This window comes from Miscanthus floridulus, chromosome 4 (assembly GCF_019320115.1).
Source record: "Miscanthus floridulus cultivar M001 chromosome 4, ASM1932011v1, whole genome shotgun sequence".
NCBI lineage: Eukaryota > Viridiplantae > Streptophyta > Magnoliopsida > Poales > Poaceae > Miscanthus > Miscanthus floridulus.
In genome coordinates this window covers 58840902-58865294 of record NC_089583.1, presented here as the reverse complement: position 1 = coordinate 58865294, position 24393 = coordinate 58840902, and the positions used below count along the sequence as shown (strand labels likewise).

At 44.1% G+C, this 24393-nt stretch overlaps 1 pseudogene; it reads left to right on the top strand.

Moving 5' to 3' along the window:
• Window positions 1-3374: 3374 nt before the first annotated feature.
• LOC136548535 (uncharacterized) lies at window positions 3375-16418 on the top strand (annotated as a pseudogene).
• The last annotated feature ends 7975 nt before the right edge of the window (window positions 16419-24393 follow it).

Here is a 24393-nt window from a genome sequence, read left to right as displayed (position 1 = left end):
TTAAGAGCAATAACAAGCAATAAGAAGACAGGAACAAAATAGTATAGGAACTTCAGTTATTCATATTTGTCGTTCGAGACCTTTAGAGGGTTTATATATCCACCCTGATACCGACCTCAAGTCCAGCGCCGAGACACACACACTAGAGCCCAAGCCCATTTAGCCACTACTAGTCTTGAAATCCATCTTGACCCAAAGCGGGAGAGAGCGCAAACTGTGCCTGAACAGACAATGTCGATTGCCAAGTAGACAAATGTGCCTGAGAGAAAGCAAACTGTGAGAGAACATATGCTTTTTAGCTGGAAAACATGGATCACTAGATGAATCTGATAATCTAAAGGCAAATCCAATTTATAAGCCACTATATCAATGCTTTGGAGCACTATGAATGGACCAAAGTACTTATAGATATTCTGATTATTGCGTTGAGACCCTGAAGTTTGGACATAAGGACGTAGTTGAAGATAAACTCGATCACCCACATTGAATTATCGCTCAAAACAGTGTTTATCTGCTTGAGCCTTCATCCGATGTTGTGCACGTTGAAGCTATTTCTGAATAATCTTATTGAAAAGCTCTTTGTCCTTTAACCACGCCTCCAACTGAGGGATTAGAATGTTGCATGTGGTGGAGCAATGCCAAAATGCTGCAGAGGGTGACCATATAGGACCTCAAATATAGAGTGAAAGGTTTGTATTGTACCAAAACTCTGCCAATGGAAGGCACTTGCTCTATTGCTTTGGACAAGAGCTCATTGAACAGCTCAAGAAGGCCTCTAAGTATTGGTTCAACCTCTATGTCTGGCCGTCTGTTTGAGGATGATGAGATAAACTCATGATCAGTTGAGTGTCAGTGAGTTTGAAGAGCTCCTACCATAGTGAGCTTGTAAAGATTGTCCCAATTAGTGATGATGGTCTAAGGAAGCCCATGGAGTTTGTAAATGTTGTTGATATAAATTTTTACACTGTTAGAGCAGTGAATGGATGAGATAATGGAACAAAATGTCCATATTCGCTAAACTTGTCAATGACCACAAGAATGACTTCAAATTTGTTAAAGACTGGAAGCCATTCCACAATATCCATACTGACAACTGTCTAGGACTACTGAGGAATAGGCAAGGGCTGCAAAAGTCTAGAAAGTTTGGTATGTTCAACCTTTGCTTGTTGGCGGATAGTGTAGCTAGTCACAAACCCTTTGATTATCTTCTTCATTTGGGTGCATGCAAACAAGCTCTTGATTTTATGATACGAGCTGTGAAATCCTAAGTGCCCCCCCTATGCCACTATCATCCAGTGCCTGCATCACATGTTGTTGGGCTAATAAGTTGTTGGCCCCCAACCATACTCGCCCTTCGTATTTAATGACTCCTTGATCCAAGGAAAATCCATTAGCATTAGTAGGAGATAGGCAGATAGCCAACTTAGTGAGCAACTATTTGTGGGTGTTCTAGGTGATGGTATCTTACCGATTTTAGAGCAATCCGCCGATGTGTGTCTTCCTGACAATTCTTTCGAGGAAGAAGGTGTTCATAGGTCTATAGGTCAAAAACAAAAACACCGGATAGTCCGGCTTGCATTTATTGGACCTACAAGTCAAGACGCTAACAGCGGTACAGTGCCGATCGCGTGTGTTTTGAAACCATTGCTGGATGGTCCGGTGTTCACAGTTTCTGTGACCTGCATTCTACCTGTTCTAGCGTTTTGGTGTGACTTGCTTCAACAGAATGTTTCTAAAAAAATCATAGAATTGATGCCCAATCAACTAGCTACCTTCCTGGCGATCCTTTCATGATCGTTCCGTGTGCTGCAAGGCCAAGTGTCTTTCTTTTTTCTTTGTTTGACCGATACTCCTTTAGACTTTAGTTTCTTTGGCACACTTTTCTTTTCCTTAGGTAGATTTATGTTTTACTTTTTCTAATGAATTAATAAAGCACCCTTTGATTTAAGCAAGTGCGTTAATAAAGAAGTAAAGAACAAACAAGGATGGAAACAATCTTTAATCATGATTCATGCATGCCATGCACTCGGCAAAAGGAACATTCAGAACTCACCATATCCAAAACTAACGGCAGCAAATCAGAAAGTGTTGCATCCAACAATTATAATATTAAAAAGACTTGCTCAGCTATTATTTGCGGGGCCCAAAAGAATAAAGATGCGCCCACCATGTATGATGTAACCGACAATGTATGATCGTAAAATCCATTTTGTTTTGGAAAAGACAAAAAGCTAAATATGCATTTTTCTTTAAAGATCCATAGAACAGACGTTAGACGCTGTCATACAATACACACTCTTTTGTGAGTATATATAGGATTCTATCTTTTCATTTCGACATTCCGTAATCTTATATTGAATATTTTAGTTACTAAATGAACTCAAATGAAAAAGGTTTCAACTACAAAGTGTTAAATCTTGTCAAGCACTATAACTTTGGTATAGGACATGCCTTCATCTATGATTTGTTTGAAAATTTTGAAATTTAAATCTCAAAATATGTGAATTTAAGAAAATATTCGAAACTCTAAACAACTTCAAATCAAAAAAACATATCAACAAGGAACTTGCAGGTCGACCATTACAACTTTGGTATTAACCATGTGAACATTCAAGGTCCCTTGGAAATTCTAAATTTTGAATTTCAAAATCTAACAACTTAAAACACTTATTGGGACTCTAAAAAACATTTGCAAAATCAACTACAAAATTGTAGATGGTATTGAGAACTAGGTATAGATCATGTCAACATCCAAGGTTGTTTGAAAATTTTGAATTTCAACATCCGAGAACTTCAAACAACATTTTGGAACCCTAAACAATTTCAAATAAAAAACTTCTAAGCTACAAAGTTATAGATTGCATCGAGAGCTACAATTTTGATATAAAGTTCGCCTTGATTCAACTTCATACGAAAAAGTTATGAATTACTTTTTGATGCATATATTTTTAGAGGCGGACATTTAGAATGTCTGTCTCTGTTAATAGTCATTTTCAGAGTCAAGCATCGGAGACAAACATCTTAGGATGCCCGTCTTTGTTAATAGTCGATTAACAGCCTGGAGGTCACTTGACCATTTATAGAGATGGTCCCTAGACGTACTTAATCAGAGAGATTGTCTTCTAAAATATTTTTTCTGGTAATGTAACATGCTATTTTTTTAATAGGATCTATAATAATATGAGGCATATATTTCGAGAACTTAAAGTTATGGTTGAAAAATCATATGATGGAAGCTCATTGAAACACACACATATTATATAGGTGTTGTATGATGCTCAACAGAACCACAAAACCCTCGCGCAAGACTTCTCTTATCCTTATATGGATCAGTGAGCGTTCACCCAAGCAAGCAGCCAGCATCCCTTAGCGTCATGGAGCCCCTGTATGTTCGTAGTAACCTATCGTTGGTTTGTGACACACACAACATCAGCATCTTCAAGAACCTGACGGACTCGTATATCGACCAACAAAATCACACGGCCATTTTGTCCACCTCCTTCATCATGTTCGTCCTCACTGCTCTCTTCTTCAACCTCAACCTCTTCAGCGGGCTGTCACACGTCAGTGCCATCCTCGACCCCAAGGTCCGGCTTGGCCTCACCTCGGCGCTCTCGCTGTTCCTTCCCGTCATGTCCTACCTCTTCTCGGAGGCCAAGAATAGCAAGGGCAACGACACCTCGGAGCTCCCGCTGAGGGCACGGTTCATCCTCATCTGGATGCTCCATGTAGAGCTCCTCCGCAAGAAGGTGGAGGCGATCAAAATGCAGGGATACTCGGGTACCATCGAGCGTGCCGAGCGCGTGCTCTGGCTCGGTGGCCTCGTCTTCTCCAACCTGCAAGGAACCGGCAGGAGGGCGATGACGGGCATCCTCTGGCTCCTCTGTGCCACCAAGCTGGTGCAGAGGATCTCCTTCGCCGAGGTGGGCAAACCTTCGCTCGCCTTGGGCAAGAACGCCCGGGTCATCACCTCCTACATGGCTCAGCTGCTACAGAAAGAACAGCAGGGGCACCGGTTCCGACCGGAAGATGGGGACGAGCTGCTGAAGCGATGCGCGTACGCGGTCATGGAGGAAGACAGCGTGGTGGTTGAAGCTATCCCGAGTGGGTACAGGCTCAAAGACGAAGGCGATGGCAAAATCTGGAGGCTCGCGGAGACCGATCCTCTGCTCGCTTCTCTCGACCGAAGCCACCGGCTGAGGCGGCTCTGCCTGTCCTTTTCGCTCTTCAAGCTGCTGCGCCGGAGGCTGGAGCGCCTTCCGGCGGCAACTCCGGCAGAGACCCGGAGCTACCGGGAAATCATCCTTAGAGGCTTGTACGACAAGTACTCCAGGCACGGGCAAGGAGGAGGCGCGGCGGCGGAGGTGACGTTCCAGGTGACAAACGACGAGCTCAACTTCCTGTGCGAATATTACTCCCCGTCGTCCGGGCGAGCCCTTTCTTCTTGATCGCCAACTACTTCCTCCTCCCACTCGTGGTGTTCGTCCTGTGCCTCGTGCTCATTGTTCTGTGCGGCAACGGCGACGTCCCGTTTGTTAGGGTTTAGTCCCATATTATGTAGCGATGGTGGAGGAGCACAACATATAAGACGAAAAAAACACCTACCTATCAGGCTAGTCTTTTGGGTTGGGAAATCCCAAGGTCTTATATATTGTAGCTCCGGTGGATCTGGGACCTGTGGAAGCACAGGCTCGTGGTAATGAGCCGGGCCGGCTGTAAGCCAGCTCCAAGATCGTGATCATGAACTCGATGGTCACCACCAGTTCCAACAATTGGTATCATAAGTCCATGGTCAAGAAAAGCTAAACCCAACAAAAAAAAAATCTCGAGCGTTATAGACCGGCTATAAGTCAGCTCCAATATCGTGAACTCGGTGATCACCACCGGTTCCAACAATTGGTATCATGAGCCCATGGTCAAGAAAAGTTGAACCCAACAAAAAAAAATCTCGAGTGTCACAACATGGCGGGGGCACCCCGATGTGGGGGCACCCCGATATGAGACTAAGGGGGAGATTGTTGGGGTTCAGTCCCACAGCCGGGCCGGCTGTAAGCCAGCTCTAAGATCGTGATCGTAAACTCGGTGGTCATCACCGGTTCCAACAATTGGTATTATGAGTCCATGCTCAAGAAAAGCTAAACCCAACAAAAAAAAATCTCGAGCGTCACAGACCGACTATAAGCCAGCTCCAAGATCGTGAACTCGGTGGTCACCACCGGTTCCAACAATTAGTATCATGGATGTGGGACTAAGGGGGAGATTGTTGGGGTTCAGTCCCACAACGTGTAGCGATGGTGGGGGGAGCACAACATATAAGGTGGAGGCTTGGGTTGGGAAGGCCCAAGGCCTTATATGTTGTAGCTTCGGTGTACCTGGGACCTGTGAGAGCGCAGGCTCGTGGTAACGAGCCGGACCCGGCTGTAAGTCAACTCCAAGATCGTGAAATCGGTGGTCACCACCAGTTCCAGCAATTGGTATCATGAGACCATGGTCAGAAAAGTTAAACCCAATAAAAAATCTCGAGCGTCACACATATGGCGTGGGCAACCCGATGTGTGACTAAGGGGGAGATTGTTGGGGTTTAGTTCCACATCGTGTAGCGATATGATGGTGGGGGAGCACAACATATAAGGCGAAAGAAACCCCCAACTATCAGACTAGTCTTTTAGGTTGAGTAAGGCCCAAAGGCCTTATATGTTGTAGCTCCGGTGGACCTAGGACCTGTGGGAGCGCAGGCTCGTGGTAACGAGTCAGGCCGGCTGTATGCCAGCTCCAAGATCGTGAACTCGATGGTCACCACCAGTTCCAACAATTGATATCAACAGCCCATGGTAAAAAAAAAGCTAAACTCGATAAAAAAATCTCGAGCGTCACATATGGCGGGGGTACCCCAATGTGTGACTAAGGGAGAGATTGTTGGGGTTTAGTCCCACATCATGTAGCGATGATAAGAGAGCACAACATATAAGGTGGAAGAAACCCCCACCTATAAGGCTAGTCTTTTTGGTTGAAAAGGTCCAAAGACCTTATATGTTGCAGCTCTAGTGAACTAGGACTTGTAGGAGTGCAACCTCATGATAACGAGCCAGCCAGCTCTCCGCAGCATACACAGCGACAACTACTTCACTTTCTTAGGCGCCATCCAGATGACTCGATGCCTGCGACGGGTGTTCAAGTACCCCGTAGTGTTCTTCTGCACCGTTGACTTCGCCATCACCTCGCTCCTTTTCCTCATGTTCATCTACGAGGAGGTGTGGGAGTTCTTCGTCTTCCTGCTCTCCGACTGGTTCCTAGTGTCGCTGATCTGCATGTACACAGTCAAACCCCAGTGGCGCAACAGCCGCGCCTTGGGCTGCGCCATCCGCTGCATCCTGTTGGGACGAAGCCTGATAAGCCGCCCAGGCATCAGGTTCAACCAGTTCTCCGATAAAGGTTCTGCGGGCTGACGATGCCGGCCCATCTCCCGCTCAAAGCTTCGCTCCTCGGTCCGGCCATTCCAGTGCCCAAACAAGTGAAGCATTCCATCATGGATTACTTCACCAGGCTGTACGACGCTGATGGAAGCTACACCTCTCTTACTCTCAGCAACGGAAGGTCCGCACTGGTGGCGGGCCATTCCGACCTGCCGTTCTGCGACAACGACAGCGTCGCCGAGGTTATCCTCACCTGGCACGTCGCCACCATCCTCCTGGAGGTAAACCATCCACCACCTCCTCAGGCTCAGGCTCAGGGTGGTCACACTATCACCAACAATGTGGCCACGACGCTATCCAAGTACTGCGCTTACTTGGTGGCCTTCCACCCTGAGCTGCTCCCGGACAACCAGGAGAGCACGGAACGCGTGTTCAAGGCACTACCAGAGACCGGCTCTTTATCGAGTGCCACATGGTTTGCCGAGTGTTTTTTTCAGGCACTCGGCAAAGACGTCTTTGTCGAGTGTTTTTTTTTTTTTACACTCGGCAAAGAGTCTCTTTGCCGAGTGTTTTTTTAACACTCGGCAAAGAGTCTCTTTGCCGAATGTTTTTTTTACACTCGGTAAAGAGTCTCTTTGCCGAGTGTTTTTTTTTACATTCGGCAAAGAGCTTATTTGCCGAGTGTTATTTTTTTTTACACTCGGCAAAGAAAATTTCAAAGCACATTTTGAAGCAGTAAATTAATTCAAATCAAAAAGTTTTCAACTACAAAGTTGTATAACTCATCAAGATGTACAATGTTTGTTTTGGTCTTTTCTTCATACGACAAAGTGAAAATAAATTTATTCACAAATCTAACATATCTCTCTGGTAGTTTATGAAACTACATAGATATATAAGATTTGTGAACAATGTTAGAACGACCATGTCGGATGAACAGATGATCAAACAACCAAAATAAACTTTGTAGATCTCGAAAAGTTATAAAACTTTGTAATTGCAACTTTTTGATTTGAAAACATTTTGTCATGCAAAACTGTGTTTGAATTTCAAAATTTTAAAATTCAAATTTTGTAAATGACCTTGGATGGAAAAACTTCCTAAACTAAAAGTGTAGATCTCGAAAAGTTATGAAACTTTGTAGTTGGCAACTTTTTGATTTGAAAACATTTTGTCATGCAAAACTGTGTTTGAATTTCAAAATTTTAAAATTCAAATTTTGTAAACGACCTCGGATGGAAAAACTTCCTAAACTAAAAGTGTAGATCTCGAAAAGTTATGAAACATTGTAGTTCACAACTTTTTGATTTGAAAACATTTTGTCATGCAAAACTGTGTTTGAATTTCAAAATTTTAAAATTCAAATTTTGTAAACGACCTCGGATGGAAAAACTTCCTAAACTAAAAGTGTAGATCTCAAAAAGTTATGAAACTTTGTAGTTTACAACTTTTTTATTTGAATTCGTTTAGGGCCTCAAACATGCAATTTACACTCAATTTAGTATAATATATTGGGAACTAAAACGAAATTCAGACACAAGTGAGAGTGTAGTGTAGTGGTAGAGGAGGTACGTGCACAGCGGGAGGTCTCGGGTCCAAATCGCGTCGGCCGTGTAGCCATGAAATTCATGCAAAAAAATATCAGAGATGGGTGGGCGCTGGCCGATGGGGGCCTCCATTGATAAAAAAAATTCCATTTTTTTGGTAAAAATCTCATTTTTTCGGTTTCAACTTTGCCGAGTGTCGGGCACTCGGCAAAGGCTTTGCCGAGTGTCGCCCGATAAAAGACACTCGGCAAAGTTGGCTTCGCCGTCACTGTTTTTGGCGAGTGCTGTTCGCCGAGTGTTATACTCGGCGAACCATTTGCCGAGTGTTTTATGTATTTTGCCGAGTGTTTCGGACACTCGGCAAACTACAGGAGTCCGATAGTGAGGGCTTCAAGGCTGAGCTGTATGACCTACTTGGGTTCTGGGGCTACTACTTCTCACCGTGCAGGCGCACCAGGTACGGCAAGATCATGTCAAGCAAGCCGGTGTTGGAAGACGAAACTAAGGCGGCGACGGCAAGAACAACGGCGACGGCGGCGGTCGTGCACAAGGGCGTTTACTGGAAGAGAAAGCCACTGCCAATCCTCATGAACAGGAGGGCGTGTGGAAGGTACTGGCCAACCTTTGGGTCGAGCTCTTTGTGTACATTGCAGCCTCCAGCGACGAGCACTATCGGATAGAGCATCTTTGCTGAGGACCTGAGAATTTGCCAAGGAAAAATACTCGGGCACTCGGCAAAGAGTCTTTGCCGAGGGCCAGACCCTCGGCAAAGAACAGCCCTCGGCAAAAACTCTTTGCCGAGGGCCAAACCCTCGGCAAAGACAAGCACACGGCAACAATAATTATTTGCCGAAGGCTAAACCCTCGACAAAGGGCCGGCCCTCGGCAACACCGCCTGACACGACGTTCATCCCCTGCCGTCAATCTTTGTCGAGGGCATCACCGTTAGGCCCTCAGCAAAGACTTTTTAACCGTTTTTGAAAATTTTCTTTTAAAAAATTCTTTGCTGAGTGCCCCTAGACCAGCACTCGGCAAAGACAGTCTTTGCCGAGTGCCAAGCTGGCACTCGGCAAATTTTCTTTTTTTATTTTTTTGACCCCAATTTTTTTGTTGGGCCCGCCTACATTGTTTATAACTTCATGTTCAAATTTGGTGCTTTTTCTAGTTTTTTTGTTATATTTGGTTGATTAATTTGATTATGTTGAATTTTTATATATAATTCAAATTTGAACTGCAAGTGCATGGAATATTGTAATCTAGTGCTTCAAAAAATGTTATTCATGGTATTTGGTGTATGTTGAGTCTCTATCCACGAACTCGCATCAAATTTCACGCATCTTCTTCACGTAACATGACAAGCCACTTGCCGGAAAAGTGTTTTAAAATTATATAAAGTCCATACGAAGTCCAAAAATCACGAAACTTGTCGAGGTGTCATGTTATCACATGTGTAGGCTGTGGTAAAAAAATAAGAATGTTTCGAGCAAGTTGCGACGTCAGATGCATAAAACCCAGACATCTCCACATGTGATCACATGTGGAGATATCTGACTTTTAGGCATCCGACGTCACAACTTGCTTCAAACTTTCTCAATTTTTTACCACGGCCTCCACATGCGATAACAAGACACCTCGATAAGTTTCGTGATTTTCAGACTTCATTTGGATTTTATATAATTTAAATACACTTTTCCCACAAGTACATCGTCATGTTACGACAACAAGATGCTCGTAATTTCATGCGAGTTCTTGGATACGGCCTCAACATACGCCAAACATCATGAATACCATTTTTGAATGACCAAATTCCATTATTTCATGTACATGCAGTTCAAATTTAAAATAGTCAGAAAAATTCAACGAAACAAAACTAATTAAGGAAATAAAGTAAAAAACTAAAAATTGTCCCAAATTTTGAAATGGAGTTGTAATTACTGTGGCAAGGCCCTAGGAAAAAAATGGGGCGAAAAAAACAAAAAAATTAATTTACCGAGTGCCAACCTTGGCACTCGGCAAAGAAGCCTTTGCCAAGCGCTAGGTCACAGGGCGCAAGACAAAGAATTTTAAAAATAAAAAATAAAAAAACCTATGCCAAGTGCCACTAGGCCTGGCACTCGGCAAATCTTTTAACCTAAAGGCCCAGAATGGGCCGGCCCAACCCCACCCCCTTCTCACTCGTCTCCCACCTGCCCCCGCGTTGCCGCGCCCCCACCCCCGTCCCGGCAGCGCTCGCCCCAACGGCCCCGCGCCCCCGCCCCGACGGCCCCATGCCCCCGCCCCGACAGCCCCGTGTCCTCGCCCCGGTGGCCCCGCGCTCGTGCCCCGGTGGCCCTGTGCCCGCGCCCCGAGTCCTCGGCCGCCGCCCCAAGCTCGCCGGCGCCCTAGGCTCCGAGCTCCTCAGGGACAACGACCCGGCCGGCCCCGAGCTCCCCCGTCGGCCTCGAGCTCCACCGGCCCCGCCGTGCCCTGTGGCCGGCCAGCAGAGAGAGAAGGAGAGGAGCAAGGGGAAGAAAGAGAAGGGGAGGAAGAGGAAGAAAGAGAAGGGGGAGGAGGAAGAAGAGGAAGGTGCTGACCCGACCGCCCGTCGATCCTCGCGCCGTTCCGACCGCCCGTTGATCCTCGCGCTGCTGCGGTCATCCCCGCCGTCGTCGCCGACCCTCGCTCTTGCCGTTCTTGCCGCCAAGGTAAGCCCTACCCTTGTAGTGTTAGTAGTAGTAGTAGTTAGTAGTGTTAGTAGTAGTTAGTTGTAGTGTTAGTAGTAGTAGTTAGTAGTGTTAGTTGTATTGTTAGTTGTAGTAGTTAGTAGTGTTAGTTGTAGGGTTAGTAGTAGTAGTTAGTAAGTAGTAGTGGTTGTTAGTAGTAGTTAGTAGTGTTAGTTGTAGGCTTAGTAGTAGTAGTAGTTAGTAAATAGTAGTAGTTAGTAAGTAGTAGTGGTTAGTAGTAGTAGTAGTTGTTAATAGTTAAGTAGTTCTTAGTATTAGTATTGTTAGTAGTTAAGTAGTTGTTAGTAGTAGTGTTAGTAGTAGTTGTAGGGTTAGTCGTAATTGTTGTTGTACTACAATATTTTCATCTGCATAGAAAGAGAACTAAAGTACATGGCTCCTCTTGATATATTGGTGGTTGTTGGCCTACGTGCCCATGTTTGGTATATATATGGTTGTTGGCCTTTGTGCCATGTTTTTTACAGGTTTTGGGAACCTCCCCGTGCAGGGGAGGTGCTGCCGAAATTTTGAGTCGACACTAACCATTTTTGCCCTTTTTTGCAGGAGGACCTGTGGGAGGGACTCAGCGACCCTGATCGTCTTCATCGGCGCTGCGGGTCTTCCTGCACCGCGTCGACTCACCACTGCACCGACTCTCCACCGCCCCGCTACCCTGACCTCATCGGCACCCTAGGTATAACCCTCTATCCGTATGTGGTCTTTGGTCGCGTAACCTAGTTAGGTGTCTCCCGTCCGAAAGAGATACGGTTGGAGGTATACAAATCTTTGTATATCTGCGACCGTATCTGTTTCGGATTGTCCACATTTTTTGGACAGCCCACGGATACGTAGATGTGTTAGTTTTCATGGTCCGCTCTGGTCCGAGATGGTGTTTCGGCATCACCCCCTGTTGTTCTCCAGATACACACTCTCCCTTGTAGGACGTGCATCGAGAGAACAGCGAGGAGGTGCTGCCGAAATTCTATCTCGGATAGGAAGCGAAGCATGGAAACTAACCTCATCTACGCATCCGCGGGTGGGATTAGGACCTATCCTCACCTATTAGAGAGTAGGAACACCGCATAGATGCAATTGATGGTTACATTACTATGTGTTGTATATGTGGAAGGATGGAAGACCGTCAGTGGATGTACACGGGCCAAAGAAGCAAGAGTGACTTTGACATTGAGTGGGTGAATGGGACAGATGCTTTCTTGGAACATGCATGGAGCTCAGGTGTAGCTAAAGGACATTCTAAACTTTGGTGTCCCTATAGCAAATGTGACAACAACAGAAGGGTAGACAAGATGACCATGGGTAAACATCTTGTGTACAATGGTTATACGGATGGCTACCACCGGTGGATCCACCATGGTGAAGCAGATCGTATAAGAGCAGAGGTGGTGAGACCACACCTTGAGGCTTTTGATGATGATGCCGGAGTAGCAGACATGCTAGATGACACTCACCAAGCTCACTTCATAGAAGGATGTGAGAAGGAGGAGATGGAGAAAGCCGCTAAGGCCTTCTACGAAATGTTGGACTCAGCATAGAAACCCCTTCATGAGAGTACAACGATTTCTCAGCTGGATGCCATTGAACGTGTTATGGGGTTGAAGGCCGAGTGAAATCTGAGTCGCGAAGGCTTTGATAAGATGTTGGCTGTGTTTGGCAGCATGCTACTAGAGAAGCACATTCCGCCGAAGAACTTGCACGAGTCAGAGAAACTACTTCGTATGCTTAAGATGCCATATGACAAGATACATGTTTGTCCGAAGGGGTGCGTCTTATTTAGGAAAGATCACAAGGATGCAAAGTACTGTCCGAAGTGTAAATCCTCAAGGTACCAGGAGGTAGACTCTAGAGATGGCCTAAAGAGGCAGCTTATGATCCCCGTGAAGTCCTACAGCACCTTCCGTTTGTGCCGAGGATCCAATAGCTTTTCATGATCGAGGAATCCGTGAAATAGATGACATGGCATAAAGAAGGTGTATGGTACAAGCCATGGACGATGGTGCATCCGTCCGATGCCGAAGCATGGATGTACTTTAATGACAAACATCCTAACAAAGCAGCTGAGGCTCATAATGTACGTGTCACTGCTTGCAACAGATGGGTTCAATCCTTATGGACAGTTGTCTGCCCCATACACATGTTGGCCCGTGTTTGTTATCCCCCTAAATCTCCCCCCCTGGCATCTCCTTTCAACGGCATAACATCTTCTTGTCGTTGATAATTCCTAGACACCCGAGGAGTAATATGGGTGTGTACATGGAGCCTATGATTGATGAATTGATCGACGCTTGGGAGAAGGGGGTATGGACATATGACCGAGCTACAAAATCATCCTTCAAGATGCATGTTTGGTACCACTACTCCCTACATGACTTCCTAGCGTATGGGTTATTCGCCGCCTGATGTGTCCATGGGAAGTTCCCGTGCCCAATATGCAAGGAAGCTGTGAGGTTCATTTGGTTGAAGAAGGGTGGCAAGTATTCGTCGTTCGACAAGCATTGTCAATTCCTCCCTTCTAACCATCCATTTAGACAAGACATTAAGAACTTTATGAAAGGTGTTGCAGTGATAGACCCTAAACTACGCATGAAGAGTGGTGCTGAGGTGCGTGCTCAGATAGATGCTCTCGTGCCTAATGAAGGAGGTGGTTTTGTGGGATATGGTGAGGAACATATGTGGACTCATAAGTCCGGCTTGACGAGGCTCCCCTATTTCGATGACCTTCTTCTGCCACATAACATTGATGTAATGCACACCGAAAAGAATATCATTGAGGCACTTTGGGGAACTCTCATGAACACTGACAAGTCTAAGGACAACAGTTAAGGCTAGAGTGGACCTAGAGACGTTGTGTGATAGACCGAAGCAAGAGATGCGGCCTCCTAGTGGCCGAAACAAACAATGGAAAATGCCTAGGGTCGATTTCATCTTGGAACCCGATCAAAGGAGGGAAGTACTAAAATGGATCAAGACGTTAATGTTCCCAGATGGATATGCAGCGAATCTGAGTAGGGGAGTGAACTTAGGCACTTTACGAGTCAACGGGATGAAGAGTCATGACTACCACATATGGATTGAGCGGCTTCTTCCAACGATGGTCCAAGGCTATGTCCCTGACCATGTCTAGCAAGTGCTGGCAGAGTTGAGCTTTTTCTTCCATCAGCTTTGTGCCAAGGAGATATCTCGAACCGTCGCTCAGGACTTGGAAAAAGTGGCACCTGTGTTGCTCTGTAAGCTGGAGAAGATCTTTCCACCCGACTTCTTCTTGCCCATGTAGCATCTGATTGTGCACCTCCCGTCCGAGGCACGTTTGGGGGGGGGCCATGCAAGCCCGGTGGTGCCATCCAATCGAGAGATGTCTAAAGACTCTTCGCAAGAAATGTATAAATAAAGCTAGAATTGAGGCTTCCATTGCAGAGGCAAGTCTAAGGGAGGAGGTGGCAAACTTCACAACACTATACTACAAGCCGAAACTTCCTAGCAATCATAATCCACTCCCTCATTTTAATGTTGGCGAAAATGAATGGACCCACAGCCTATTCCAAGGCCAACTTGGCAGCGCAAGTGGATCGACCAATAAGATATTGGGAAATGAAGAGTGGCGAAGTGTCATGCTATATGTGTTGACCAACCTTCCCAAGGTCCAGCCGTTCATCGAGTAAGTTCTCAACGAACTTGTTTCAATACGTCCTGAATATTCTTCATGCAACCCCACTGATTCTCATTCGGACAGGGAATTTGTTTGTGAGTCCTGGCATCAATCAAGGGATCCTACCTCGCAGGAACATGACACCCTTCTTTCTCGAGGTGCAGGTGCGGGGAGGCCTGATTTCATTTCTTGGTTCAAACAAAAGGTAATGTCCAATTTAGCTCCCATGTTCGTTCGATTAATATAACGACATATCATGCTTGAGCTTGCAGGCCCAGACTGACTCGTCCATGAGTGAGGAGTTGAGATAGGTTGCAGGCGGCTATGACATTAGGGTGCAGTCATTTACCAGTTATGACATGAATGGATATCACTTCCACACAACAAGATATGAGCAGACTCGGCCCAAACGGAAAACCACAAATAGCGGAGTTTGCACGCCCGACACTGATGGCCTCAACTATCATGGTAGAGTTGAGGAAATCTATGAACTCTCATTTCATGGTCACAAACATAAACCTGTCGTGTTCAAATACCACTGGTTTAATCCTCGAGAAATGAGACGGACCCCTCATCTTGGGCTAGTCGAGATTCGAGAAGATTCTGTCTATCCAGGAAAAGATGTATACATTGTGGCTCAACAGGCCATGTAGGTGTACTATACGCGATATGCCAACCAAGACAAAGCGGATCTTAAGGGTTGGGTTGTTGTGCACTAGGTGTCTCCACATGGTAAACTACCTGCCCCAAACGATGATGATTATAACTTCAACACAAACACATATGATGGATAGTTCTATCAAGAAGATGGGCTACCAGGCACGTTTGAGATAGTCTTACCCAAAGCGATCAAAATGGAAGTAGACAATGAAACGGAGGATGACGAGGTTGATGGAGATGTGGTGCAAAATGCCAAGGACATAGAAATGCTTGACCGATTAAGGCTAGGCAATGACGACAAAGACAAAATAGAACCTTTAGATAGTGTTGCCCATTTGGACAATTTTGACAGTGATGACGACACCTATGATCCTAATCATGAAGATTATTCCTAATACATGTAATACTATGTTTGTTTTAGTTTGTGTTTTCTTTATTTATTTTGAATCTATTTCTAATATATATACTAATAAGTCTTATTCATTCTTTGTGATTGCAGGTGATGGCGAGCAGCCGTCCACGACATGAGACGGCCTCCCTTTACAGGAGACCACGCCCTCCCATTTTAGATGAGGGGTTGGGGTTAGGGGTAGCATCCATAGGAGGTCAGAGGAGGAGGACCAGGAGTTAGCAGGAGGCAGCAGACTCCTTCCCCGCCACCTTCAGACGAGGTGATGGAGGAGGAGCACGTGACGACCATGCTCGAGGACGAGGTCAAGGACGAGGATGTCCGACAGACCGAGGACTGAGGCAGCCGAGGATGAGGCGGCCGAGGACTGAGGCCACCGAGGACGATAGTTCTGCTACCCCTGACTGTATACCAACGAGGTCCCACGAGCCTCCCTCAACCTTCGCTTCCTCGCAACCGGGCACTGATTCGCCCTATGGCAAAGAGGTAAGTAACTATAGATGTTATCACAACTACTTCATATGATAATGTTGGAAATTAAAAGAGGAACTGATAAATTTTCTTAATCACTTGTGCAGGGCCTGGTTGGTTTTGTCGGGTACTCCTGCACACTCCCCCGAGAGCATCCTTGGTGTTTTGTGCAGGAAATGGTACCCCGGCCTTGTGAACGTGTCTAAGGACGTGCGGGAGCTGGCCTACACGTGGGACAAGTACCAGTTGGCCCCTGACAACAGGTACCGCAACAAGCAGGAGCGGGTACTGGTGGAGTTTTGGGTAAGTCTCTCTCGCACAACATTTTCATTAGGCAAGTCTTTTATTGAAATAATGAATGGATACATCGGTTTTGTATGCAGAGGTATTTCAAGCCAGAAGAAGGACTTGAGGCCCAAGGCAGATCAGGCGGCTACCGCCGCCTATAGGAAGTACCTCACCGACATGCACCATGAGGCGCACGTGCAGGCCCATAGAGACTACTACGCCGTGGTGTTGAAGCAGTCCATCAGCAAGCCTGATGCAAGATAGGTGGAGCTGTCCCGGGCCTAGTACCTTGAGGTAGACGAAAAACATTAATAATGATTCATTTTGAGATTAAGTCAGTTTAATTTTATCCTTTTCTATGTCAAATAATTGATGACTTGTAGGTGATTCCCTAGTGGTGCCGATCCCACTCCGTGTGCTGGGAGATGATCGTGGACAGGTGGTTGTCCAACGACTTCACTGAGAACCACGCAAGGCAGCGGGACCAGTGTCTGCTGAGGCAAGGTGCTACTCACCATCAAGGCAGCCATAGCTTCCCCACCTACAAACAAGCATATGTAAGTGATTTCTTTTATCTTATTTGACGCTGAGTTCTGCCTTATTTCTCACCATCTTGCTGTCTTACTTGTAGGAGGCTACACACCCGGGCATGGAGGTCTCGGAGTTCTCTACGTGGGCTATGTCCCACATGGGCATGGCATCTTCCTCTATCTCCTTCGACCCGTCTGCCCCACGTGAGGTGTACTCCGACCCAACCGTGCACACTAAGGTCCAAGAGTACACCTCAAAGGTGAGGGAGGTCCATGGGGAAGATTATGATGTGCGCACTGAGCCCATTGATGTAGAGACCATCATGAGGCTAGGAGGAGGCAAGAAGCATGGGCGGCTGTGGATTGCAGATGGCACAATCGACTCCACCGTTGTTCCCTCTCTCGACGTGCTCTGAGCATGGAGCACAAGCTCTAGCTAGCCCATATGCCCATGGCCTACTCCATCACTACAGCGGGTCGACGCTCTTGAGGTATGTCCTATTTTACTCGTCGTACGTTCATCTTTGCACACCTAAGTTTCATTTGCATTACTAAAACATTGAAGTTTGTATTGCAGGCCAAGCTACAGGCCCAGAAGCTCATGGTCGAGGCTCAGAGTGCGCAGCTATTGGCCCAGAGGGAAGCGTTCGTGGCCCAAGAGAGGAGGATGCAAGAAATGGAGGCCTTCATGCGGAGTGTCCAGCAAGGGGGTGTACCTTTGCCATTGGCAGCTCCTCCACCGCCTACTCCTACAGCCACTCCTGTAAGTATGAAAGTTCACTCTTACTAGATGCTTCCTTGACATACAACCATGGTTGACATACAAACTTACTAGATGCTTGACGTAGAAACTTACTAGGTGCTTGACATAGAAACTTACTACATGCTTGCACTAGCTATGACATACAACCATGCTTGACATTCTCAATTTACTAGATGCTTGACATAGAAACTTACTAGATGCTTGCACTAGCTATGACATACACCAATGCTTCACATAGAAACTTACTAGATGAATCTCACACATGCAAACTCTTATCCTTTTTGCAGCTTTCATCGGTGGGTTCGAATAACCCCGCTCATGCATCACCGAATGATGGAGCCTTTGCTTCACCATCGTGTCATAGGCCGCTATTTTGAGGAGTTGTGCTTCATCATGTGCTTGGAATTGAGCTTCACTTGTGGTTGTGACTTGTGCTTGGACTTGATGGATTGTGGTTGTGAATTTGTGACTTGTGGTTGTGATATTTGACTTGTGGTTGCGATATGTTGTTATTTGAGTTGTGGTTGTGATATAATGTGTGAAAATGGTTTCGTTGTGATATATATGTGATTATTGTGATGCTTGTGATGTATATGTGGTATGTGATATATATTTAAACTGTTTGTGTCAGTGGAATGCAAAAAAACAAAAAAAATTGCAATTTCGGTTGATTTGCCGAGTGCAATGGTCATGGCACTCGGCAAAGCTAGGAAACTTTGCTGAGTGCCAGGACATTGCACTTGGCAAAGATTTTTTTTTAAAAAAAAGCAAAAAATCTTTGTCGAGTGCCAAGCTGGGGAGGCACTCGGCAAAGAGCTTTTTTAAAAAAAATAAAAAATGTCTTTGCCGAGTGCCTTGCCGCCGCGGCACTCGGCAAAGAGTTTTTGAAAAAAAAATGTCTTTGCCGAGTGCCCTAACTGTCAGCACTTAGCAAAGGTGTCGTCAACAGAGCAACGCCATTGACGGTTGCTTTTCTTTGCCGAGTGTCACCGTTGGCACTCGGAAAAGGCTTTGCCGAGTGCCCGACAAATGGCCCTCGACAAAAGCCTCTTTGCCGTTAAATTTTTTCCGAGGGCTCTTTGCCGAGGGCGGCGCTCGGCAAAGCCTTTGTCGAGGGCTTTTGGGCCTTTGCCGAGTGCCCTAGGCCCTCGGCAAAGAGGGCGCCTCCAGTAGTGGAGGAGTGCATGGGAGGGCATGAGAATGTTCTAGCAAAGGGCGGCGAGTTCATCACAGTGCTTTGGGCGATGGCCACACATGCTGGCATAAGCCGACCAGCCGACACGCCGCCGGTGGAAGTCACGATCGAACGCATCAAGGGAACAACGACACCGCATGTTGATGTTTCTGTGTAAGGACAAAAGAAGGATAGATTCTGGCATGATTCATCTGCATTTCGGCATTTGTATTTGTTGTGTCATAGATATATATGTATCTTTTGCTTATACTTTGGTGTCGTTCCCTTAGAAAAGTTTGCTTGATTATTATTGCATGTACACATATTTATATGGTTGATCGATTGAGTTTGCTTATCGACACCTTAATTTTAGTCTCATTGAGGTTTCTGAAGGAGTCGCGACACTTAGGTGGCTCGCGTTATGTCCCACTGGTGGCAATCTAGGGTTCTACGTCCCCTTCTTTGCTGGTCCCTCTTGCCAGAGATCACGTTTGTGTCCAAGCCAAACCTCCGTTTCGGAGCCCCAACCTAAACTGTGCTAGTCTGTAGCTCTGTCACCGGCGGGGTCTTCATGTTTGCTTGTGGTGCTTGGGCTCCCTTGTCCGGCCACCATGGACAAGGTGGAAGGTCTGATGGAGAACTTGCGGTTGTCGGAGAACAGAGAGAAAGGAATCAAGGTGTTGGGGCGCGTCCACTACTACAGTAAGCATTTGTAGGGGCGGCTGAAGATGATTTGTAGAGGCGATTTTGCCAGCCGCCCCTACCACACCGTCTCTACAAATCAAGGGTTTGTAGGGGTGGTTCTCAAGCCGCCTCTACATGTGTCACCAGCTGCCCCAACAACTGTATTTGTAGGGGCGGTTGATAACACTAGCCGCCCCTATAATTCCTATTTGTAGGGGCGATTCACTCTAGGACCGTCCCTATAGTATATTTTCACACCCAAAAAAATTGAAATTTAAAAATTTAAATATGACCAAAACATATATACATATATATATATATAATATAATTCACAAGGACATTATATCAACAACTAATTGACAAGACGATATATGCATTACAAACCCATAATAATTTAAATTACTTCATTACAAACGCATTCATTACAAACACATAATAGTTTAAATTTGTTCATTACAAATCATAATAATTTAGATTAGTTTATTATTACAACTAACAGTAATTTAACTTCCTAGAATTTTCTAACGTCGTACCATGTACTCGGAGAAGTGCAGATCATTCATTTTATATGCCAAAATATCACTGATATAGCGCAATGTTTTTACTAGTGCACTCTCCCTTGCTTCACATGGTCTACTGAAGATGATCAGTATTGGTCGAGAATCTTCACTCCTAGTCACAAGAATTTTTCCTAGATTCTCTCTAAAGTGAGAACAGGGCCACCATATTCCCATTTATAACGACCCAAGTGATACATTGGCCTGGTTTAAAATGGCTTCAAAGCTACAACTTACTTATGTTACGTCGTTCTCTTGAATCTGCAAGTGTTGGGAAAAATGTGGTTATCAGAACCATGCATATATATAGACATAACAATTAATCTAGATATAAGTTATGAGATTGACCACATCATTCATGTTGTCCTTAGCAAGCTATGCACAAAATAGTCCAATATCGTGGTGGAGGCCCACATTCAAAGCAGCAATTCTCATGGAGGAGTATATAGGAATATTGTACCCAATATTTTGAAGCACCCTTAAACATGCTTGTACAACATATTTTTGCGCACTAATGTCATGAGGTTGACCGCTGCTTGTCCTATCGATGTATAAAATCATACCTTGTTGGTTACCCGCCCTAGCGAGAATAGAAAATCCAATTCGACATTGCTTGAGTCAACCATCTATAGGGAATGTACCAACATTGAGGAAATCAACCCCGAAATTTGAGAGTGTCTCTCTAAACTATGGTATAGGATGAATTGTCTACATTTAAGAATTATATATATCAGAATAAAATATCTACAGAGGTGTCTTTAAAATATGTTACTTACTATGCTTGGATATGGTTGGTTTACCCTCCCCAATGCTGGTTGGAAGCCCAAATCATATACATAATTATTTGGCAGATCCGGCGAAGGGAGTTCGGCCATATCTTCTCCTAAATTTATGTCAAGGAAAACCGTTATAGTAGAGGGACAGGAGAGTAGAGGAGTAGGAGTAGTAGGAACAGAGGATAGGAGAGGAGAAGAGTAGAAGTAGTAGGACTAGGAGAGAAGGGTCTACAAAGCAGCATCAGTATTATTAATAGATAATGTTGCATTACAACCAAAATATCGCTGCCAACATAAATTAGTGTTATCCAAACTAATAGGCCTCAGACACCATAATTAAATCATCATACAATTGTGTTATCCAACTACATCAACCATCTAATTGTGTCATCATAGGCCTAAGTATTGCAGTTGTATTGGCAGCTCATGGAAAGCCTCATCTAAAGTCCAAACACCATCACCAACAGACTAATAATCACCACATTCTTACAAGAACCACTCTTACCACTATGAGGGGATGCTTTCACCATAATCAGTTGGGACCAGATTCGGAGAGGTAGTTGCTGCTCCAACATAGGCATTGAAATATCTAAGTGTATGGTCATAGTTGTTGTACTTCTTGTATATAGCATTTTTGAACCCAAGCACATGTTCACTAGCCTCATGCCAAGACATGTAAATCCCAAATTTCTTCCCGTTGAAAATAACATAGCAAGGGTCCATTTCCTAGTGGAAGTGAAGAAAATAGTCATAAATCAAGTTCAAACTAACTCACAAAACGAGTAGTAATAGTAGTAGTAGAGGTAGAGGCCTTAGAAACATGTCAATCATCATTTGATAAAGAACTTAGAGCATAAAAGTATCATAAACACAATGAGCATATATAAAAACAGTGAGCATATAGAAAAAGACAGTAAAGGCGGCTAGTAATGATGTCGAGTTCCTCATAAGTTCATGATCATCAGCTCATATTCTTGATAATTTCTAGAGTTATACAATTTCATCATTGGCAAAAGAGAGAGGAGAGGAGAGGAGAGTTGGACAATTTCATCATTAGAAAATATTTGGATAAAAACGAGTAGTAGCAGTAGTAGAGGTCTCAGAAATATGGCAATCATCATTTGATCATGAACTTAGAGCAACACGGCATCATAACAGAGAAGAGAGGAGAAGGTAATGTAGGGGCGGCTGGTAATGATGCCAAGTTACTCACAAGTTCTTGATCATCAGCTCATATTCCATATAATGTATGGACTTACAATTTCATCATCGGCAAAACAAAAGAGAGAAGAGGAGGATTTGGCAAAAAAAGCAACAGTTGCTTAGCAAACATAGAGCAGCAGCTCATGGCAAAAATAGCTCCCGCTTCTTGCTGCAAAAAAAACAAAAAATCAACGGGGCACAGGATCAGTCAGTGCTCTCAGAGTTCCCAAAAGAAAGCAAGCACCATGGGGTTGAAACTGAAATGATTAAACCAAACGCCTATAGTTCAAATTCACCATTCTAATTCCACCGCGATTCTTGCTGATTCTACTAGAAGTCTAGAAACAATCAAGACAACACAGCACAAAAATTATATTGCTAACTGAAATTACTAACTGATATTGCAATCAGCAAGCTAACTGAAAGCACATCAAAATTAAAAACTGAGATTACTAACAAATAGAAGACAGAAAATACAATTGAAAATGACAACATAGCTACCAAAAACTAAAAGTAACTGATATTACAAAACTGCAAGCTAACTGAAAGCACATTGAAATTATAAACTAAAAATACTAACAAATACAAAAAAGAAAATAAAACTGAAATACTACGTGAAATTGCAATTTCTGAACTAAAGTTACTAACTGTAATTGCAAACTAAAATTGAAAACTAAAAGTCTACCGTGCAATTAGAATCTAAAATTAAAAAATAAAATTACTAACTACAATTGCTAACTAAAACTGAAAACTAAAAATAGCACTACCTGAAATTAGAAACTAAAAATACAAAATGAAATTACTAACTGCAATTGCTCACTAAAATTGATAACTAAAATTGATAACTGCAGTTACAATACAAAACACCAAGCAGCTGCAAAAAAGCTAGGAGAACATGGCATAAAGCTAGTTTCCATGTATTATGTCTCAGGTAGCTTGCAGTATCAGTTGAACCTAAGCATCATAAGGGATACATCCAAGCACCAGCAAAACAATTATCTAACAGTAATATATTTATACGACATCCCAACTCCTCCCTATACTGTATCATTTGAAACTGTATACTCACAAAAAAAAGATAAGATGTAGTATGCCCATGGGGTAAATTAATTCTCAACTGTAACATTTGAAACTGTAAGTATTCTCCATAAAGTGATTATCTCCGGCACATCATTTTTTGTACAGCAGATAAACAAGACTTTTTAGTTCTAAATTTTAAATTTTGATGTTACTGCAACATAAATAAATACACAAGTCTAGTAAACAATTGCTCACTAGTACGATCACAAAAATAGAAGCATATGAACCATATAACTTATCACCAAAGATCCAAATTGTTCGACTAGAGCAACTGCATCCATGAAGATACACTATATAAATGTCTCAATAAGCTTTGTAGTACTAATTTGTCAAACACACAAGATGGAATACACCCAAGCAGAGACCGAACACCTGACAGAGTTTACTACAACCTAACAAAGCTGCTAGCAGCTCATACCTAGAGCAGGCACTTTCAGTGCTTGTTAGCACTGGTGATTCTGAGAAATATGAAACATAACAAGCAACTATCGTACTGTCTAGATTTTCAAAAGAGCCAATAACAATCACTTCCTTATGGTCCATGTCTTAAGTTACCAATTTATGGCTTAATTCATTAACACGAAAGACCACATTACAATCTTGATGAATGTCAACCGCAGCAATCATATCAATGGCTACCACCGCAACAATCAAATCAAAAAACAAAACATGAAACTATCATATCCAAAAAAAGGGTGGTGGACACCGGTACCAGAGCCGCTGGGGGAGGGAGCAGGGACGCTGGGGCGCACCAGCACCAGGGGCCGTTGGCGGAGGGAGCGCGGACACCAAAGCGCACGGCGGGTACCAGAGCCACCGGGGAGGGAGCAGGGACGCCGAGGCGCACCGGCACCGGGGCCACCGGCGGAGGGACAACACACGGGCACCAGGGCACCAAGGCCGCCGATGGGAGGGAGCACGGGCACCGGCAGCGGAAACCCTAGGTACCGTGGGATGGGGAACGGCGGCGGAAACCCTAGCCGCCGGGGGTCATTTGTAAGGGCGGCTCCTGAGTTAGCCGCCCCTACAAATATTTTTCAATTTATTGTAATTACTAATTCTGTAATTCATTCATATATAAAGAACATAATGTAAATTTATATATTAGTTTTTTTATTATTCTATATATATATAAATGTGTATATAAACAATTTGATTATATATATAGATATAATTCTATATTTTCTTCTTTACAAAAATAGTATTTTAAAAATTGAAAATTTGAATTTCAACACAACTAATAGAATTTTAGGACACTAAATGACCTCAAATGAAAATTATGTAAGCATTAAAGTTTTAGAACTCATCAAGATGTACAACTTATATTCTGGTCATCTTTTCATTTCACAAAATTTGAAAAGTTCAAATTTTGAATTTCAAGAAATGACAACTTCAAACAAGATTTTGAAACCTTAAATGATTTCAAATAAGAAAGTCATCAAAATAAAAGTTGTTGAACACATCACTATCTA